The 19578-nt window shown below is 49.7% G+C and overlaps 1 protein-coding gene across 4 annotated transcripts in view; it reads left to right on the plus strand.

The window, feature by feature from the left end:
* Window positions 1-19578, plus strand: part of GHR (growth hormone receptor) — a 1047683-nt gene that overhangs the window by 98254 nt on the left and 929851 nt on the right. For 3 of the 4 annotated variants that reach the window (XM_086960591.1, XM_086960593.1, XM_086960594.1), the window contains exon 2: window positions 6168-6254. The exons of the other annotated variant lie outside the window; for it this stretch is intronic. The gene's annotated coding sequence lies outside the window, so the exon portion shown is untranslated. The remainder of the gene's footprint in view (window positions 1-6167; window positions 6255-19578) is intronic. 4 annotated transcript variants of the gene reach the window in all.

Genomic DNA, 19578 nt, shown 5'->3' on the forward strand with positions numbered 1-19578 from the left:
CTAGAAATAGCAACGGTCTGGGGCCTGACAAATTTGGATGGAAGTCATCGGTGACATTCTTTGAGTGCAGCAGGGGAAGACATGGTATCTTATCCTTTCTGTGGTAAATTATGCATGGTTACCCAAGAGCTTTGTACCTTTAATTGGACCTATTTTTGCTGTTATCAGGTCTCTGTGCTCTTTTGTGAGAAGCTGGCCTGGTATATGATATCCACTAATGTAAGTGGCCACCTTGCACCAGTCCAGACAACCTGTATGGTGATTTAGGAGGTCTTAGACACAGAAATCTCTCTAAGTGGTTGCTTTTGAGAGCAGCCTTCAGGCTTGGCCCAGAGGGAGTGCAAAGCAGCTTGTTTTACTAGAATGCAATTTTAGGGTATACATTAAGTGAAAAAGAACCACACCTACTATTTATAAAAATATATGTTTTTATTATTTAAGACGCTCTATTACATTCCAATGTCTCCAACACCGAGATAAACACAATGCACACGATACTTTAGCAAAGAAATTCAGTAAATAGCACAAAATACACAGTGGCCCCAGAGGGGAATGTAAATGTAAATGTAGGATACTTGTAAAGCGCACAGCTGCCCATCACCGGGGCGTCCCGGTGCTGTATAACGCTGTGGAACCCTTCCTGACTCTCCCTGTGAGATGCCCCTCCTGGGCACCCCCAAGGTGAAGCCAGGCATCCCAGTGTTGTAGGGGCCATTGTGGAGATTAAGCAATCTATTGCCCAGAGTTGCAGCGTGGGACCCTATGATTAGGATAGGCACCGAGGCGAGAATTATCGAGTCGCAGACAAATGAGCCCAAGACCCTGCCGCGTTGGGAATTGAACCCTGGTCCCGGGCTAGACCTCTGCATCAGGGTCAGCCGCTCTAACCATTGAACCAAACCATATGCTAAGAAAGAGGTATAAGAACCACGACTTGAGTCTAGACGGTGTCGAGAGGACGTAGAATTGCTGGGGACCCACAGAACCACCCAAGGTAAGTAGATAGGGACCCCATGGAGAGCGAGTGCAGTGTGGGAACACTGCCTCATGCTCTGTACAAGTCGCAGTTTGATTTTTAAAGATTCTGGACCCTTCCCAGTGAACCCTGAAGAAACCCAGTGGAAGACAGAAAGTTGGAGAGCCACCCCACCCATGGATACCCTAGTACCCACGTTACCTACACCAGCGAAACTGTGTGCATACAAGTTAAGTGGTGTCGGAAACCGCCTTGAAACCTAATGGAGGACTTCAGGAAACTGCTGCTGCTAGAAGAGGAGAATTTGATTTGAATTGATTTTGAGTTTTATAAAGCGCGCGAATGCCCATGGGCGAGCCTGCTTCCTAGGGGCCTGGTTCAGAGACTTGTGGTGAATAGCCAAATGTGGATTCTTGAAGAGTAGTACCTGAAAGCAGAGGGGATAGACTCTATGTCACTCCGGAGTGACCAGGAGACTTGGAAGATGAATGTCCTCTGATATCAGGCTAGGTGTGGCAGAACTGACCAGGATATAAACTTTCCCAGCAGTGGAAGACTATACCTGAAGGCAAACCTTTCACTGGGACAACCCGCTTGGTTTATCTGACTTCTGCTACATTATGGTCGACATGAAGTTGTGCCTAAGACCAGGTCCACCATGAAATGCTGTCTCTGTAGTGCTTCCATTTTTCTAGGCCCTTTTTTTATTAAAGGTTTGGAAGTCAGTCTCTGGTTCCTCCTAACATATTCCGATGAATGTTGTGACTTTGGCGAATTAAGTACTTCTCCATTTCAAAATTTGTTTGGGAATTTTATTATGTTGTGTTCTTTACTTTAGAATTGTTGGTACAGCTTGACCTTAGCATGCACTGCTCTGGGGATTGCCTGCTGCTTGTGCCATAGCTGCCAGGGGTTGAATAACAAGATTGGGAGTATTGAGATGCTAAGTGTGCCTTCTCCCAAATTAATAACACCTGTTCCGACAGAAGGCCTCTTCTTTTAATTCCCAGCACCCATCCATATAGCCAGGCTGCAGTCACAGTATTTGACAGAGGACCAGTGTTCATCCTGGCAGGTGGGAGCAGAGCTCATCTAAATAGGGGAGTGACTAAACAGGGGAGTGACTAAACAGCTGTTCATCCCAGTTCATAGCTGGGTTCTGACATAGTGCAACGACTGCCTGGATAATTGTAGTATTTCCACATGATGTTTCATTCCCTATGTTTCTTCACTCTAGCTGCTCAGCCTGTGTGTGTCTACTCTGTATGGAATGTTGGTGAGTGGATCTTCACTAGAATGCGTGGATGACTGGATGAGGTGTGACAGTTGGTGAGAGGGGCTGAGCAGCTAGCAGGCTACTCCTGGTGGGGCTGTGATTTACCACCTACATAACTTTTACTACCTGTTAACCAACCTGTGAATAAACCTACATGGTTTTACATCATACCAGTGTGGCGTGATTACTACAATAATGTTATAGTAAGATAAGAGGAAGTGCTGCACAAAAGTGGGAGCTTCAAGAGAATAGGTAGGATTGAGTGATATAATTTTTCCTTACACTGGCTAGGGCTTGAGATAAATCTGACTTCTCAAATCAGCAGCTCCTCAGACCATTCCAGAACTGGAAAGATTCCACTAGAAGAAGGCCCTACTGGAAGAAAGAAGCCCTATCAAGCCGGCAACAATGGACAGGACCCGTTTTTTACATGTCAGGTGGCTGGTCTCCTGCTTAGTTGATCTAAGGATGGACAATGCAGATGGATTCCTGACTCCAAAGGGGCCCAGTAGATCATAAAGGATTGGGCTCTGCAAACGGTCAGGCTGGAGAGAGACCTGGTATCCATCAGCCATCCCCGTGGAGTTCGTGGCTGCTGGCGTGTCAAGAAGGAACGCTCACAACATTTGGAGACTAACGGCTGATTTAAATTGACTGACAGCCCATTGTTTATCAGGGTGGTGGAATTAGTTTCTACTGACACCCTAGCTGGTCTCCCATTGCCATATTTTGAGATCTTCACCAGCCCTGTGTAGATTTCGGTGGAAGTCACTGAAAGTTTGAGGGCCACTCATCAACTTATTTGTTTTCCAGAAACAAATCGCCATGGTGGGAGATTTTATTTTGAAAAACACAAATAATTGACCCTTATTTCCACTACGTTTTCTGCCACTGAGCGAGGGTCATTTTCAGTTTGAGAACATCAGGATTTCCCTAGCAGTTCAGAAATGAAAAAACATACATCAGACCATTTGCTGTAAATATGGTGGGCAGTCTGATGCACTTACAGCAATGGCCCCAACTCCGTCAGGCCCCTAATTTGAGCAGGTGCACTGTTAGTTTGGAAGACAGGCTCCGCAATTATAGCAGAGTACTCTGTTAGCAAGACTCTAAATTGAGCCTCAGTCATAAGATAAAGTATTTGGCCATGATGGCCCACTTCGTGTATCTGACCTCTGCTCCATTGTGATCAGCCTAATATCATACCTTGGTCCCGGTTATCTGTGAAACTTCTTTTTTTTTTAAATGTTGCTTCACTTCTTCTAGGCACTTTCCTTCCCTACCTTAAAACTTAAAATATTCATTTCCCCGGTTCACCTTAACCCGTATAAATGATCTTGGTGTCTTTTTATACATTTATTTGTTCTCTATTTCATGAAATTGTTTGGCAATTTTATTATGTTGTATTATTGACTTTAAAATTGTTGGTACTGCTTGAACTTGACACACACACCTCTGGGGATTGCCTGCTGCCTGTGCCATAGCTATCGGGGGTTGAGCAGAGTTTCTGTCAGAACTGTGTTCATTCACCAAACTGTTTTTTTGGGGGGGGATATAGCAATCTATAAAACACAGTGCATCAAAGTTACATACATTTAAAAGTTAAAATGTAATACATATGGTACATTAAAAACAGAGAATACCAACAGTTGTGCTCAAAGTGCAAGTGTCACAATTGTAAAAATTACACATAATTTATAAAGAAATAGCAGCAGGAGGGATTTTAAAAAAAAAACGTAGATGTCGTAAAAAAGAAAACCCTAGTGATGTTAAAACAATTTTCAGTTACTGTTTTTATTAAGTTGGTAGTGTCTGTCTCCCAAATCAATTTTTGACATTTACTTTGACATTTCCTGATTTCTAGGGTGTTGAAGCTTCTGGACATCTTGAATGTTCCACCAATTCTTGATGTTTTTTGCTAAGAATAGCGAAGTGATGAAATTGATTGCCTTTTAGACAATACTGCAGCTATTGATGCAATGTGGGAGGGCAACAGGAGCAGGGGAGTTCTCTGAACGTCATTGTTTCTGTCATATCTTCGAAGTCCATTAGATGAGGTAGTATGCTGTATATAGGGCGTGCTTCAGTTGTGTCATTTGAGGTTTGAGATATAGTTTCGTAAAACATAATCTCCATCGGGATAAGATGGCATCAGGCAGCAAACCAGTAAAGAAATAAAAGACCTGGATTGTTCATTCATGGTTTTGGAATACAAATGTGGAGGAGGATGTTGATCGCATAGATAGAACAGTACCAGGTTTCAGAGCCCAGTCACATCAAATTATGTGCTTGATTATCACTTTGAAAATATAAAACTATGCAAATTTGGAACTAGAAATAAAATCGAATATAAAAACCTGGCTGCATAAGCTTTAGAAACATTTATCTATCAATCAGTATTTGCAAAGAGCAGCACTATCACCCCTAAGGGTATCTGGGCACTGAGGGTGCCATGTCTAAATCAAAAAGACAGGTCTTATATTTCTGTCTGAAGTCAGTCAGGGAGAGTGCTCTTCGGAGGAGGAGAGGTAGTTCTTTTCAGGTCTTGGTGGCGATGTTTGGGAAAGCCTCTGCTGGGTCGGATGCAGGGGGTCTGTGCGAGGGTGAGAGAGGTGGAGCGCATGTGTCTTGAGGGCAGATGGAATTTCAGATGGTGGTTAATGAAGGATGGTCCTTGGTTGTGAAGGGCTTTACATACGTGTGTGAGGATTTTGAACTGGCATCTCTTCTGGATGTGGAGCCAATGGAAGTGTTTGAGGTGTGTCATGATGTGGGTCTGCCTGGCAAAGTCCAGGATGAGTCTGGCTGGAGGTTTCTATATGGTCTGTAGTCTGCTGAGGTGCTGGGTGGGGATTCCAGAATAGAGAGCATGCCGTAGTCAAGGGTAGTGGTGACGAGGGCTTGCGTGACAGTCTTTCTGGTGTTGATTGGGATCCATCTGAAAATTCTGCAGAGCATGCAAAGGGTGTAGCAGCAAGTGGAGGAGACTGCGTTGACTTGTCTTTTCAAGGTCTGTTGGCTATCGAGGATGATGCTGAGGTTGTGAGCATTGTCAGTCAGTGTGGGTGTAGGTCCAAGTTGTGCAGGCCACCACCAGCTGTAGCCCCATGCGGAGGTGTTCTTCCCGAAGATTAGTACCTCTGTTTTGTCAGAGTTGAGTTTGAGGCAGTTGTCTCTCATCCATTTGGCTACGTTGGTCATGGCGTTGCGGAAGTTGATTTTGGTTTTAGAAGGGTCCTTGGTTAGCAAGAGGATTAGTTGAGTGTTGGCTACGTAAGAGATTATGGTGAGACCGGGCATCCGACAACGTGTGCAAGGGGGCGGGTCATGTAGATATTGAACAGGGTGGGGTTGAGTGATGATCCTTGTGGTATGCTGCATATAATGTCCTTGGGTGTGGAGGCGAAGGGAAGCAGTCGGATGCTCTGTATGTGTCCTGTAAGGAAGGAGGCGATCCACTCGAGGGCATTTTGCTTTACCCTAATGTTGTAGAGTCTGTTGATGAGGAAGTGGACGAATGCAGTAGAGAGGTCGAGGAGGATCAGGGCTACACTTTCTCTGTAGCCGAGAAGGGTTCTGACGTCTTCTGTGGTAGCGATCAGCTATTTGTAGCAAAGACAATCCCCATAAATTCTCATTCGTCTATTTGAAATATTAGACATTACATCGGAGATGGTAACATGCATCTCATATTCTTCCGTTAACTATCTCTTCTGAATCCTCGCGTAATCTATATTTCAGTCTAACTTGATTATAGTAGAAAATAATCAATGTAAATTAGGCGTACAAGATTTTGCTGTAACCTTATTAGAATAAGGTGAAGTCTATAATATTTGCCGCACACTGTATGATATTCTGAATATGACAAATGGTCAGCTACATTCCAATAATGCATTTTTCTGATTCCTTTTGCAGAGTAAATGAAGTGTCTCGAGTGTACTTTTTGTATAAATCTAATTCTGAAAAAGAAAATAACCATACCACTCTGGGAGTTATTACTGGGTAAGTCATCCACTTTAGCTATTTTACTTTTTCAGGGTATGCACTAAGGGGGATGCAATATGTCAGTTGATCAATGTTTTTCAGGAATTTTTATTTTTTATTTACCAAAAGTACCAAATTGAACACATGCCTCCATGACTTACTTCAAAGCTCAAGTGAAGGACTGCGCATGTACGAAAGTATAACCCCTTAAAGTCGTCTTCATTTTAGTTTTTCTTTTGTTCTGTCTGTAGATTAACCTGTTATTTATTATATTTTTGCCAATTCTAGGCCATGATTACCCTGGAGTCGCTAATATCTTTTTAGGCTCAAACTTCCATTTGAAATCTGCCATAAATCTATAATTCAAATATATACCCTGCTGTTTTGTGCACCTCATAAATAGAAGAAACGTTCAATTAGCGTGTTATTGCTCAATGTGAGATTTGTAACATGCAGTCAGCAAATTTAGTACATATGGCACCCTCCACTAACAAATTACCAGGTGCATAATTTGCACATCGGGCATAATCTAATCAGGGCCTTAGAATGTGTTTGGGTTAAAAAACTATGGGCCCATTCACTAAGGTATATTGTTCTATAAACGTTTATACGTTTACAGCCGAAAATTCCTCCATGTACACTTGCCAGAAATCCACAAACCAATTCCTGATGAGCATAAATGGATTTACTACTGCAGGTTTCTCCACCTCAAATGCACATAAACCTTTAGTTGTGTAGCCCACATAAGTGGTGGTAGTAAGCTTTGAAAGGTGTGATTTGCCTTGGAGACAATAGTGGCTGCTACCGAACAGGGCTGGTGAGAAGGGGGTGTGGAGGGGACAGGTGTGGGAAATAATTCAAATATAGATCACTTACTTTAATACCTTCGGCCACCTCCCCTTTTTAGGTTTTGCCTAAGCGAAAGCTGCGCACTGCGCAGCTTTTTTGCGCAGGCGGAAAACCTTATGTTTTAGTAAAGTGGCTTGGGAATCCGCTCTCTGTTCCATTGGCTAGCTCCATAAATGGAGGCTAGCCATTGGAACAGAGATCTGTCCGTCATGGCCGGACCAGATTCGTGGGCGTTCCCGCGTTTTTATCCCTCTCCACCCCTTTCCTATCGTCATTGCGGCGGTGGGCGTGTGCTATGTTTTTTTTTGTCTCTTCGTGTTTTGGTCAGTTTCGAAGTGTTTGTTGTAGGAGTGGGCTGCGAGATTGAAGTTGCCAGGATGCGGTGGGCTGCGCGATTTCACTTTCCTTGCAGGTAAGCGGCATTTTTTCATATTTTTTTTATCCCGTTCCCACCCCCCCTCCCGCTGTCCATTCCCGCCCCCCTCCCGCTGTCCGTGTGCCCGTTAATCCGCCCCCTCCCGCTGTCCGTGCTTCTTGTTAAACAGTGCTTGTTTTGTTTTTTGGTCGATAACAGTATCTCTTGACAAACAGCTAAAGCTGGAAAAGATGGAAAGTAATCCTGTCACCCAAATCAGAATATACGTATATTGTGTTAAGTGGGCTCTTGTCAATGGGCCTGCAGACGTGACTTCCGGATCTCCGGTGTGTGAACACTTGGGCGTGTGAGCGGGGCTGCAAGCGGGAAGGTGGAGGACTGGTAATGAGGAACCGATATCGACAAAGCATCTCAGGTTTAAAATCGAATTAAGGTTAAGACGCAGCTGCGGGGCAATGAAAGGCAAGCTGTTCAAAGTGTACACGACATGCATGTCAATGAAGGTTCCCAGAGACCGAAGCACCGTTCAAAGGGCTGTTGTCATCTGCTGGGGTACCTGTGCTTCCCCCCCTGACTGAAGTGAGAGGGAAACACTGCAGGCGCCCTTGCCACCGAGAGATGCCGGCATTTATTCATTGAACTCCCCTCATACAGGCCAGCTGCCCCCGGCCCTGTAAAGTACTCTTTCAAACACACAGGTGTGCCCCTCTCGCAGCCCACCGGGCCCTTTCCTCATTTTATTTCCGTCTACCTTTGGATTACCCTTTCCCGCCCCCCCTCCCGCTGTCCATTCCCACTCCCCCCCCCCCGCTGTCCGTGTTGTGAAATGCAGGAATGTGGTTCCACCAGCTGCCGAAGGTGACGAGTGAAGGCAGCGACTTCCCGCTCTGTGCCACTGGAGGAGGGGTGGAGGGCAGAACCCACACCAGGAAACCAGCAGAAGTGTGAAGGGAGGAGCGCCGCTGTCCTTCGGCTGCTAAAGAGCTGCTCAAGTCGCCACACCGCCGTGGGACACTTTTCAACCATTCCTGGCATTTTAGCCAATACTTAAGGGGGTGTTTTCCCTGTTTTAGCAAATGCTGAAAGTGAAACTACAATTCCCAGAATGCAACGTTCGGATTGCAAACCAGCACAGGTGAGGCTCGTCGGCCGAGGATCTTAACAGCTGTTCGGGGGTTGTGAGCCCTTCCAACCTCCCAGGATTCGCCTGTGACAGAAGTGCTGTTTTGGAAAACTTTTAGAAGAAGTTGAGAGCTGCAGGAGTTCGGGTGACTGGGCGGGGAGGGGCGGCGAGTCCCTGCCTGCTGTCGGCCGGTGAGCCGAGCTGCCTCTTGGACACCTGAGCTCACGGGCACATTCGGGGTCACCGAGGAGGACTGCAGCCAGACTGGACTCCCGGCGTCCTGGACACACCACTACTCTCGCTGTTGGAGCCCTCAGGTGCTCGCAATATGCGTGATTCTCCGTTGAGACTATCTACAACCCACGGGACTCTGCTCCTATTGTAGGTGCGCGACTGCTGTGGACAATTTTGAGATATCCAGAAAAAAACACATCGAAACTTCTTCAAAGCAAAGATTTGTTTCTACTCCTGCAACACAACGCCTAGAAACACAGGCACCAGCTACAAAACTCAGGGACATCTGCAACAGCACCTTGCAACATGGCCATCAGTAGCTCAGCACACACAAAGCGGAGTCACGCGTGGATGAGGAGGTGCTAGCAACACACTTTAACCAAATGTCCATGACTTAGTGCCTAGAATTACAAGAGACACTTGTGGTTGTTGTAATACCAGCAGCTTCTCACTAATTGGCGACAAGCAAGCCAAAAACATGAACTCGGCACCTAGAAGGCATGGTTTCAACAACTGAGCACGTTCCTTGCCCGTGTACAAATAGCAATGTAGTGCCTAGACTAGAGGCTAGAGCACTAGAAACAGTGTGCCTGCATGTCGCGGCCCTAATCGCACACCTCGTGCAAATGGCAGCGAACATCAAAAAAGTGTTAATTTAATAAGGACAGCAATGGGTTTCCCTCCGACGGGTTCCCCCGAAAATGGAACGGAGGCGGCCCGAGGACAGCAGCTTGTAACCTTGGCGCTTTGGAACTGGGACTATCTGACCAATTGCTTCGCAGATGACAAAGTGTGCTTGTCGTTCGGCCTCTAGGCGCTGGCCTCCCTGCTGTGGATCACGTTGCGCGCACTGTAAATATATCCTTTTTATAGCCGTGCACAGGGCCACACACGCGCCCTCGTCTTGTCGCGCGTGCTTTTGAAGCAATCATGACACGTCTGCTGTGCCGCCCCGCAATGGTGTCATGGAACAGCCAGAGGGGAACATCTAACACTATTTTTTAGGTTTCGCCTGTCCAAATCTTCCCTCTGTAGGCCCCCTATATTACTGTAAGTACATGATATACATGTAATTTACAACTGCAATTACATAAGGATTTGGTACTCTGTATAAATGTTCGCATTGCGTGCGATCCTCCCCCCCCCTCCCCCCTGGTTGCTTCCGTAGTAGCAAGACTTATATGCAAGCACTGACATACAGCAGTTTGCACTTAGCATTACATAAAATAACACGTACAATGACAGCTGGGCATTACACACCAGTGACGTTACCAGCGTACACACCTGAACATCTCCTGTCCAGCCGTGTCCCAGAACTGCAGCTTGACCCAGCGGCTGGCTCTTGGTGTGTGTGTGCGGTATTAATTGCTGTCTGCTGAGTTGGTCCGTAGGGTACAATAGGTCTCCCATTTGCGATAGATTAAGCTATTGGCAATGTAAATGACACTGCATTTATTTAGCTGTTTTCAAAAATAATACATAAATACAAATTTTGTCATTTACAATGCCAATAGCTCTAACTTTTCAAAAGGCAAAACCGTTGCATTGTAAATGCTTGTTTTCTCTGTGCTCCTCTCTGCACTCAGCAGGAAGCGCACTGCCTCCCAGAATCCCCATACCAATTACAACGCTGCCTTACAGCAGCATTGTGATTGGTCTGAGTGTCATGGTTTGGCGCTCAGACAGGGACAGGCAGGCTGTGCATGTTCTCCTCCCAGGCTGTAATGCAGCCTGGGTGAAGAACATTCAGAGTCCCCTGACCAATTACAACGCTGCCTTACAGCAGCATTGTGATTGCTCTGAGTGTCATGGTTTGGCGCTCAGACAGGGACAGGCAGGCTGTGCATGTTCTCCTCCCAGGCTATAATGCAGCCTGGGTGGAGAACATTCAGAGTGCGCATGATAGTTTGTCTGGCCAAACCGTCATGCACACTTGAGGTTCTGCCATCACTCCTCCCCCTGTGATGCGGGGAGCCCTGCCCACCGTGCTTAAACTGCAAGCTGAATACAAAAAACGAAATGATGATAACGGAATGTTATTATTTTTTTTTAATTCCGCTTGCAGGTCAAGCATTGAGGCAACGCTCTCCTGCCTTAGCCGAGGAGGAGCCGCCGCTGCTTAGAGATTTTTGAACACTCAGAAACGTCTGTTTCCTCTCAGAGATTTACAGATTTACACTGCGCAAAGACTGGAACTACTCACCATCTATAATGGGAATAGGAAAAGGGTCCATCCTGAATTTGTGAATTGGCGGTTGCACCGGGGCTGCATTTCTCTGTGGATTCCCTCCCATGTATATTTCTATGCAAGGTGCGTAGGAATCTGTAGCATGCCATTCCCACTAGCACCCCTGAAAATCTGCACCTGGAGCAGCTCTCCAGTTGCTTAGCTTGGCATGTTGGGGATTAGGGCCTTATATTACAATTTGATATAACATTGGTAACAGTCATGATAATACCAATGCTAATAGGAATTCCATTGCCAGTAAATGCCTGCAAAGCAAAATTCTATTTTAAGTTTTAAATATTTTCAACTATATTGCCTAGAAGTGAAAAGAAAACCATTTAAACAATGACTTTGATTTAACAAACATGCCAGTGAAATTGTGAGACGCAGCACCCAAACGAGGCAGCGTTTGCAGGAAAATAAGATAAATTGTTGGAAAAAAATAAATGCATAGAGAACTTCACTGTTGAATTCTAGAGGGGTGATTAGTAGGTGTAGTAATAAATGAACTGCAGGAAAATATTAAACGAAAATATATATCCTGTTTCAAAATATGTAGCCTGTCGCTGATGAGTGATCTTTATAAGTTTGCCGATGCATCAGGAAAGGAATAAACCTGTGGATTATAGCTTGAGCGATACACAGCACCAGCCTGACGTTTATAGTATTGTAAACCTCTCCTTCATCGATTTTCTTCTTCGATGTTCTCCAAACTGGCTCTGCAATTATTCTTCGCTGCTGACTTCGCGATGACCTTTTACTGCTCCATCAATTACAGATTTGATTTAGCACTCACTTTAAGGACTGATACAGCTCTGTTCAATAAAACTTTTATTCAATTTTCGAAGAGTATCATACCAGGATACAATAAAAATGTGTCCATGCAAAAACAAACCAACATTAGATAAAAAGCAACATTCGCGTTAAAAATCGGGAACTTTACAAACAAAAACAATGTTGTTAAAATCTTGAACCAGGACAACACAGTACTATCCATTTGCACTTAAAACCGCCAGATAAAAAATGGTAAACTAGGAATGAGAAACCAGAAAGCTCAGCTTTGGTGTGGACTGATACATTATCCACGTAAATTATAGATATTCTTTAGTGGTTTTTTTTTTAACACAAACTTTATTGCATTTCCTGAGTCAGTCACACATACAGTGTAACATGACACTGCAAACTGAAGATCAATAAATGCCCCCAACCACCAAGTCCAAAAACCATGTCTCCGGGGGCAGATGTACGATCATTGAATTTTGCGACTCGTAAAGTGCGACAAATTGCGAGTCACAATTTGCGAGTCGCAAAATTCAATGTACAACAGTGTCTCAGACACTTTGTGATTCCCAATGGGTTCGCAAATTCCATGCCTCATGGATGTTAATGAGGCTGTCGCAGTTTGCAACCCAATTGGGAATGGCAGGCACCCCCAGATATGGTGGCCCGCTGGGGTCAGCAGACCACCATGTTTGGGACTGCTTTGTCAATAAAGCAGTTTAAACAAAAAAATGCAGCTCGTTTTCCTTAAAGGAAAATGGGATGCATTTTAAAAAAAAATAAAAAACAACTTTTCAGTTTCGTTTTTTAAGGTCAGTCAGTGGTGGGGGCGTGGCTTGGACGCCGATCGGGATGGCGGCGTGAGCTCGCAGCTCCGCGCGGAATCCCGCTAATTCTCCTGTTTTTCGGGACCCTAGGCGACCCGGAGACGACGCTCCTGCCCTCTGAAGTGTAAGGGGACAGCCGGGCGTAATCGGGGAGTCGCTGGGGGACTGCTGGCCCCGAGGAGATCGAGAGAAGAGGCGGCCGAGGTGTAACCCAGGGTGTGAAGAAAATGGCGGCGAGGAGGTCGGACGGCCCCGAACTTCAGCCCTGAGTTCGGTTGTCGCCAAGTAGCAAGGGACCCTGCACCCGGCTGCCCGATACACTAGGATTGGCGGCGCGATGTCCTGAGACCAGGGGACGCTGACCCGACTCACCCAGAAGACCGGGGGCCCCTCGCTGGCCGCCACCCTAAGACCCGTCCTTCCCCCCGCAGGCCACAGAGGGGACACGGAACGGAGCTCGTCCGCCTGGCCATTGTTCCTGAGAACGTCGGCGGGTGCATAGCACTGCCCGGTGCCCGGCGGCAGGCACGGACCCACGGGTGTACCCGCAGTACGGGTGGCCGGACCTGACATGGCGGCGATCGGAGGGCCGATGCCCGGGAGCCGCGAGGGGGATTCGGCGACATCGACTCGGCTGGGTGAGAGTCCCTCCCCGGAGCTTGATCAGGAACAGCGGCTGAACCGGCGTTTGGATGCCATCCTTAAGGCGATTACCTCCACTAAGGAGGCATTGCACAATGACATTGCCCAAGTGGCCACGGGCCTGGGGCTGCTACGCGCGGATCACGCGAAGCTGGCGGATCGGGTCAAGGATCATGACCAACTGTTGCTGGACCTGAAGCCATCGGTGGTGACCGCGGAGCACAGGATCACGGACATTTTGGCCCGACTGGACACACTGGAGCGGAGGGCGGAGGATGCCGAAGGCCGCAATAGGCGGAACAACGTGCGGGGCGTAGGCCTGCCGGAAAGGATTGAGGGGGAGGATGCGGTGGCCTACATGGAGAACTGGTTCCGCACTGTGGTGGCGCCGGAGGGGCTTACTCCATTTTTTACTCTGGAGCGAGCTCACCGGGTGCCCGCTCGCCCGCCAGGACTTGGCCGCCCCCCCCGACCGATGGTGGTGCGGCTCCTCCACTACAAGGACCGAGATCTCCTCATCCAGCGGGCCAGGATGTCGGGCCCTTATGAGGTGGAGAACAGCAAGGTAACGATCTTTCCGGATTATACGCAGGCGGTCCAGAAGGACAGGGCATCGTTCCTTGCTGTGAAGAAGGAGCTCAGGGAGGAAGGCATCCAGTACTCCTTGCTCTACCCGGCCAAACTGCGGATTATCATGGATGGCACCACGCACTTTTTCCAGACTCCGGACGAAGTCTGGCAATGGCTTGAGTCGTATAGAGCGGGGACGGACAGATCACACCAAAGTCGGCGAGACCAACCCAAGCAGCCCCGGGTGCGGCAGTCACAACGCATCAGATCCCGCAACAGGCGCCAGCGGGAGAAACGGGAGGCTCAAATGGCGGCGGAGAAGAGGGATGCACTCGCAGCGACGGCGGCCATTACAGGGTCGCAACAGAACAGTGAACGGGCCGAAATGGACTCGGGAGGGGAAGGCAGCAGAACAGGAGAGGAACTTTCGGAGGCGGAGAGCCAGAAGGGGCCGATAGTAACCCCACAGACTTCGGATGTTGTTTTCTGCGGCTGAGATAGAATTGGGACTATATCGGGACTTCATGGTAGGGTGATATCCTGTTGACGGGGGCGGGTTGCCGGGAGGGGGAGCTGTGTGTTTGGAGGGGATGATGTGCGGGACGCGGGCTCCGCAAGCTGGGGTCGGCGGCGACTCACCCCCCCCTAGGCCCTTAAGGTCGACTGTGGTGGAGACCACAGGGTAAGTGTATGGGAAGTTGGATCAAGGTTTGGATGGGGGCGGCCATTGGGTTCGTGTACTCTGTCCTGGGGAGTGGGGTTTGGGTAATGTTTCAGTTTTGGGACTGTTTGGGGGGGGGCAACTGCATTGGGGGGGCCGTGGATCGTTATAATTTGATTCGGATTGTACGGAGTTGGAATGGGGACATTACCTAACTTGAAATGCCTAACGTGGAATGTCCGGGGGCTGCGGACTATGGTGAAACGTCACAAAGTACATGCATACCTGGTACGCAGGGGGGTTCAGATTGCTATGCTCCAGGAGACTCCTCTCACCAAAAAAGAGTGCGCTGCCTTGCAGAAAAGATGGCGGGGCCAGGTCTTTGGCACCACTTACTCGGCGTATGCCAGGGGGGTATTGATCTGGGTGAGGGCGGGGATACCCTTTCAAGTGCTGAATCAAGTAGTAGATCCGGATGGCAGGTTTGTAGCGGTGGAGGGGAGATTATATGGACGGGATGTGGTTTTCTGTTGTGTTTATGCACCGAACACTGACCAAGGCCGATACTTTGATAGCCTCTCGGGGTCCTTGGCCTCTTTCCTGGCGGGTCCGATAGTGCTAGGGGGGGACTTCAACTCCATTACGGATGTTGCTCTGGATAGGTCCCATCCCCCCCTGGTAGACTCTCCTGTGCGCAGGCTGGCCGCGCACAGGAAGGACTGGCAAGAACGATGGGGGTTGCTGGATGTTTGGAGGGAGGGGCACAGGGGAACCAGGGATTATTCCTTCTATTCCGCTCTCCATGATCTACATGTCAGGATCGATTCGGTGCTTTGCGGGGGATCCCTAGCCCCATTGATTACCCATGCGGAGTACCTGGCTAGGACTATATCCGATCATAACCCCCTATTGGTGCATATTCAGTGGCAGAGGGAGCGCTCAGTGATACCAACATGGCGGCTTCGCCCGGAGACGCTAGAGGATTCTGTGTTTGCCGATGCGGTCCGGCAGGGCATTGATAGTTATTTCGGTGTGAATGAAGGCACGGCTGCGAGTAGATCTACTGAATGGGATGCAATGAAAGTGGTGGTGAGAGGGGTGTGTTTGGGCAGGTTCTCGAATGCTCGTACGACTGTGCTGAATGACCTAATGAAAGCGGAGGAAACTTTGAGGGACTTGGAGCGCCGCAGGCCAGCTAGGCCAGGCCTACAGGCCCAGTTGTTGGAGGCGAAGGAAGTGGTAGCAGCGGAGACGGAACGGTTGAGATGTTATGACTATAGGCAGTACATTATCAGGGCACACGCAGAGAGGGACAAGGTGGGTACCCTTTTGGCCAGACTAGCTAACCCGGAACTTAGGGGCTGCCCGATTCTCAGCATTAATAATGCGCAGGGAGAGATGGTGTACTCCCAGGCGGCTGTATTGGACCGCTTCAGGGGATACTATGAGGAACTGTACCGGAGCCAGCTGGGAGTGGGGGTTCAGGACATCGCGGAGTACTTGGGGGAGAGGCCGCTCCCGGTCCTGGACGAGGAGGACACGAGGGAACTGGGTAGCCCGGTCACGCTTACGGAAATTCGGGTGGCCATCAAACATATGGCCCGTAACAAGACGCCCGGGGTGGACGGACTGCCCATTGAGTTCTATCAACACTATGTGGACAACCTGGCGCCCAGGCTGCTGGTGGTGTATACGGAAGCCTTCGAGAAGGGGGCATTGCCTGGATCCATGCGGGAGGCTTTGATAGTACCGCTCCTCAAGCCGGGCCGGGATGCCGCGGACGTGAGGTCTTATCGCCCGCTGTCCATGCTGACGGTGGACTATAAAATCCTGAGTCGCATACTAGCCACCAGACTGGCCCCGCATATGACGGGCCTGGTGCACAGGGACCAGGCCGGGTTTATACCCACGAGGAGTACAGCGATGAATATCCGCCGCCTGGTGGGAATAATGGACGCCATCTTGGATGGGGAGGGAGTGCCGGCGGTTCTGTCTGTGGACATCGAGAAGGCCTTCGATAGCTTGGAATGGCCTTTCCTGGATGGTGTGCTGGAGAGGTTTGGCATGGGTGACGGGTTCCGAAGGTGGACGAGGGTCTTATATACCTCGGCGACGGCGAGAGTACGATTGGGCGGCCTGGTGTCTGAAGCGTACCCGGTGGGCAGGGGAACACGACAGGGGTGCTCCCTCTCCCCTCTGTTGTTTGCCCTGGCGATGGAACCCTTGGCGGTCCATGCGAGGTCAGGCGACCGATACGCGGGGATAGTGAGTGATGGGCAATGGCATTATATATCGCTCTATGCGGATGACTTGCTCCTGTACCTAGCTGACACCTCGGGGGCATTGGTTGGAGCGATGGATCTGCTGTCTGAGTTCGGCCGGCTGTCGGGCCTTAAGGTCAATCGGGCGAAGACTTGCGTGTTTCCGCTGAGAGCGGGATCCCCAGCCCCTAGCAGCGATTTGGGTTTGGTATGGGAACCCTCTTGCATCACCTACTTGGGCGTCCGCATTTACCACTCGGCCGCGGACCTTTTGGAGGGTAACATTGGCCGCTGTGTCCGGGCGCTGCGGGGCAGCTTGACTTTCTGGTCGACCCTCCCGCTGACAGTTCTGGGCAGGATAGCACTGTTGAAAATGGTGGCGCTCCCCCGCTTCCTATATTATTTCCGGACGCTGCCTGTCTGGATACCCCAGGGGGTATTTAAGGAACTGCGGTCAATGATAACTGGCTTTCTATGGGGGCATGGCCGCCGCAGAATAGCCCTGAGCACGCTATTTCGCCCCAAGCTGGAAGGGGGCATGGCCGTGCCCGACCTGGAGCTGTATTATCTAGCGGCGCAGTTGCAGGTCCTCACGCAGAACGTAGCCAGGGTGTTCCGGGGTCCGGAGGAGGACCGGGACCGGGGTATACAGCGCCACGTGCTGTCCTACATCATCATGCAGCAGCGGCTCGAGCTACGGGCCCTCACCATGGAAGAGCGGACGCTCCGGCTGTGCTGGCAGAGGAGCCTTCGGAGAGCGAGGGCATCGCGGCCTTATGCCCCGGAGATCCCGATCGGGATGTTGACGGCATTGCCGCACGGAGGAGATTGGTCCCCGTTGTTGGATTGGGAGGAGGCGGGGTTGCAGGTGGTGGGCGACTTGTACGTAGATGGGGCTTTGGCGCCGTACGAAGTGCTCCGGGACCAGTTCGGACTGCCTGAGGGGGGTTTCCTCCTACATGCGGCAGTTGTGGCTGCCGTACAAAAGCACTGGAAAGAGGGGCTCTTGGAACCCGCGACGACTATGGCGTGCCAATATGTAGTGATGGTGGCTGGCACATTCAAAGCCGTGACGTGCCTCCATAATAGGATGCTGAACGAAGGGCTGGAACCACTCCACGGGCTCAAAGCTAAATGGGAGGCGAGCGTTGGCCGGCCCATACCGGATACGGCATGGGGCCATATCCTGCGACGCACGTGGAAGGGCACTAGAAATGCGCGCTTTCAGCAGGTCCATTTCTATGTGCTCCATAGGGCCTATTTAACTCCTGAGAAACTACAGCGGTACTTTCGGGTGCCGGATGCCTGTTGCCCCCGGTGTTCGTCCCTAGGGGCGGACATGGACCACTTGTTTTGGGGGTGTCCACAACTGGGGACCTATTGGGCGGAGGTAGGGGAGCTCCTGAATGAAGTGACTGACAGGGAGGTAGAATTCGACATGGCGGCGTGCCTACTGCTCTGGTTCCCGTATACTAAGCACACCAAGGTGACAAGTAAATTCATAGACCTGGATCTGATATTGGCGCAGAGGGAAATATCGTGGCACTGGAAGTCCAGGGGAGGTCCCTCACTGCGTAGATGGAAGAATGAGCTGCTGCGGTGGTCTGACTGCGAGAGTGTGCTCCGGATGAAGCAAGCAGTAAAGTTGGGGAATGAGAAGGCACTGGATGCGGCGCGTGCATGGGAGTTAGTGGTACAGGCTTTGCGTGATTCTTTGGTTGAGGATGAGGAAGGCGAGAACTAAGCCGCTGGACACCGCGGGGCGAACACAGAAGTATGGTCCTACGCACTGTAGTGGACCCATCCAATTCGATAGGGCGAAGCACACACCTTAGCAGTTGCCAGGGGAGGGGGGGCGTTGGGGGGGTTGGTTGTAGGGGGTTTGGGGAGGGCCGGAAGCCATTGGGAGGGTTGCTTGTTAGGGCCTTGGATCTACTGGGACGGTGGGCACTGAGTGGAGGGTAGACCGACTGGGTGGAACGGCCAGGTGCGAAGGTCCATATAGCCTAGGGCAGGCCCGGTAAGGGCGATTTCATTGATTATCACGGAGATGGCTGACGGGACTGTTGTTGTGGGTGGGGGGGTAAAAGCAGATACACCGAATGACCTTCCAGCCAGGGTCCCAATGGGACGTACACTGTGATGTGTTCCTTTTTGAGCGATGTGACATGCCGCCCGGCCTCCGGGATGCGGGCTGAATGGCTGTGTACGACTGTGAACTATCATTGGATGGGGGGAGCCCACAAGTGTGCTGGCTGTTTAATTGTATCCTGTGGTTTATAACTCTGCAATAAAAATATAATTAAAAAAAAAAAAAATTAAGGTCAGTCAGTGGTCCCTGTGACCGCTGCCTGCTCTTACAAAATATTTGCACATCCATTCACAAAGGGGGAGGAGTACCCTGGGGACCCCTTCCCGTTTGCGAGTGCTGAGAAGGGTGGTAAACTGCAAGTGTTTTGTGACCACAATTGCAGTGGCAAAACAATCATTCATTGGGTAAGGACTCGCTATTTGGAAGGGACGCCCTTGGCACGCCCCTTCTTAATAGCGAGTTGCTAACCCTATTTTGCATGTCGCTAATAGGTTAGCAACTCGCAAAATAGGGTTAGTACATTGGGCTGACCTATCTTGCTGTCGCAAAGGGGCCGAAATCCCCTTTGCGACAGCAAATTATGATCCTACATCTGGCCCGTAATCCAGTAAATTCAGGTATGTAGGGATACAGAAGTCGGATAAGGGTGAGGGAGAAAGTTGAGGGGAAGATTAACACCTGCTGATTGACGAGCTGCACC

This window comes from Lissotriton vulgaris, chromosome 3_1, assembly GCF_964263255.1.
Source record: "Lissotriton vulgaris chromosome 3_1, aLisVul1.2, whole genome shotgun sequence".
Lineage (NCBI taxonomy): Eukaryota > Metazoa > Chordata > Amphibia > Caudata > Salamandridae > Lissotriton > Lissotriton vulgaris.